Source organism: Octopus bimaculoides, chromosome 16 (assembly GCF_001194135.2).
Source record: "Octopus bimaculoides isolate UCB-OBI-ISO-001 chromosome 16, ASM119413v2, whole genome shotgun sequence".
Classification (NCBI taxonomy): Eukaryota; Metazoa; Mollusca; class Cephalopoda; order Octopoda; family Octopodidae; genus Octopus; species Octopus bimaculoides.
In genome coordinates, this window is record NC_068996.1 from 9,979,052 (window position 1) to 9,982,009 (window position 2,958).

Genomic DNA, 2,958 nt, shown 5'->3' on the forward strand with positions numbered 1-2,958 from the left:
TATGCAATTATAACATGCGTTTTCTCCAATCCTTAAATTCTTATATATATATATATATATATATATATTACATTCTTTTATTTTCTTTTACTTGTTTCAGCTATTTGACTACGGTCATGCTGGAGCACCGCCTTTAGTCGAACAAATCGACCCCAAGACTTATTTTTTGTAAGCCTAGTACTTGTGCTGGAAGCTCCAATATGAACATTTCAGAGTATTTGGGTGTCAATCTGAGGACATGTACCGAAAATGATAAAAATCAAACATCCAGTCAACATCATGGTGTTTGGAGTGATCACTAGTGATGGCGACATTATGCCTCCATTCATCTTCCTACATGGCCTCAGACTCACCACGAAGGCCTACATCAAGTTCCTGGAGGAGGTAGTTCTGTCCTGGGTGAAGAGGGTGACTGCTGGAATAACCTATGTCTGACAATAGGACTCTGTACCATACCACACAAGCAGGAGAACCCAGTCATGGCTGTCGGATAATTTCTACGACCACATCACCTCCTAACATCTGGCCACCTAATTCCCCAGACAATTATGTGAAAATTGTATTTGAGTACTATTGCACTATTCTTTCCATCTTGTTTTGCACTTATGTGCTCACCTGCGTGTGCGTGCATATATATATATATATATATATACAAATGTATGTATATATGGAAGACAGAAACAAGGGGGAGCATGTGGCTTAGTGGTTAGAGTGTTGGACTCATGATTGTATCGTTGTCCTGGACCAGGCAGCACATTATGCTTTTGAGCAAAACATTTCATTTCACATTGTTCCAGTCCACACAGCTGACAAAAATGAGTAAACCTGTCATGGACTGGCATCCTGTCCAAGAAGTAGATATATATATCATCATCATCATCGTTTAACGTCCGCTTTCCATGCTAGCATGGGTTGGACGATTTGATTGAGAACTGGCAAACCAGATGGCTGCACCAGGCTCCAATCTGATTTGGCAGAATTTCTACAGCTGGATGCCCTTCCTAACACCAACCAATCGGAGAGTGTAGTGGGTGCTTTTACGTTCCACCGGCACGAGGGCCAGTCAAGCGGTACTGGCAACGGCCATGCTCAAAATAGTGTATTTTGCACACACTAGCAGGTGAGCACATAAGTGCAAAAACTGAATGCTATTAAATATTCATGTCCTTTGACTTTGGCAAAAAGGATGATTTTAGGGTGTGGGGCAAAGGAGAAGTTACAAACGCATGTCTTGTTTTAAGGACATTAAGAGTGACGTGTATGTTGAAAGGATAAGGTTAGTTTTGGCGTGATTTTTACAGCTGGATGCCCTTCTAAATGCCAACCATATTACAGTGAGAACTGGATGCTTTTAATGTGGCATTCTCCATCCTCTAGGATGTAAATGTATTTATGTCAATTTTGCCCTGAAGAGATTTTTATCCTCTAAATTCATAATGCGATTTAATTGTAAAATATGAATGAAAGTAGGAATTGAAACATGAGCAGGTGACATGAAAATGACTATTATGTAAATAAATTGGGTTTTTTTCTGTGTTCACACTCTCCATTTTCTTTATATTATGTTATTAAAATTCTGTTCTCCTATATCGGATAGATGAAAACATCTATCGTGACAACTGGAACTTTATAAGTTTTAAGTACTGATGTTGAAGAAAAACCATCAATAAACACCAATACTAACACAAATTAACAAATTCCAGGAAACTAAATTCCAGGAAACTAAACTGGTGAATGCTTTCATGAAATGCATCCCTGTTGAAAGAACAACCTCTTTCCATTTGAAACCTATATGTACATACTTACATACATATATATGGTGGCACATGAGATGTACCATTTTGAGCGTGGCCGTTGCCAGTACCGCCTGACTGGCTCCCGTAGGATTTTCAAGCGAGATTGTTGCCAGTGCCCCTGGACTGGCTTGTGCGGGTGGCACATAAAAGACACCATTTCGAGCGTGGCCGTTTTTGTGCGGGTGACACGTAAAAGCACCCACTACACTCTCTGAGTGGTTGGCGTTAGGAAGGGCATCCAGCTGTAGAAACTCTGCCAAATTAGATTGGAGCCTGGTGTTGCCATCCGGTTTCACCAGTCCTCAGTCAAATCGTCCAACCCATGCTAGCATGGAAAGCGGACGTTAAACGATGATGATGATATATATATATACACATACATATATATATATATACATACAGCAAGAAGAAAATGGAGGGGATCCAGAGGTGGTGTGCTTCAACTGTTAGACATTATAATGTCTATTTATTTATTTTAAACAATTATGAGAACATATATATAAGAGTAAAGATTGTGTTTTACATATCTAAAGTACCAGTAATTTCTAGAATAGAAAAAGAACTGGTACTTTATATATGTAAAACACAACCTTTACACTTGTATGTATATTCTCATAATTGTTTAAAATAAATAAATGGACATAATATAATATCTAACAGTTAATGCATACTATCTCTGGATTCCATCTATTTTCTTGCCATATAAATTAACGGTAAAACCACTTTTTACCCTTGCCCATTTATTATGCTCAGCAGTGTAATTGCCACGCAATAACTAACACTTGTGTATTAATTAGGTATTCTACCAGAAGTATATTGGATAGATACTATCCCTTGGTTGGATTCACAACCTCTAACTTTCTTTGAATTATATATATATTGTGTGTATATATATATATATATATATATATATATATATATAATGGAAAATGGGAGACTAGCTCTTATGAATCAATAAGACTTGAGAAGGATGCTTATATGGGAGACCTAGGAAGGATGTCGGACAAAATGGTGAAGAATGACCTACAGATGCTGAGTCTTGAAACGGGGATGACAAAAGATCGAGATGATAGTCCATCCAAGTAAAAATGAGATCTTAAAGGCATATCATTTATATCTAGGCTCCTGCAAGTAATCTCATCATCATCATCATTATTTAACG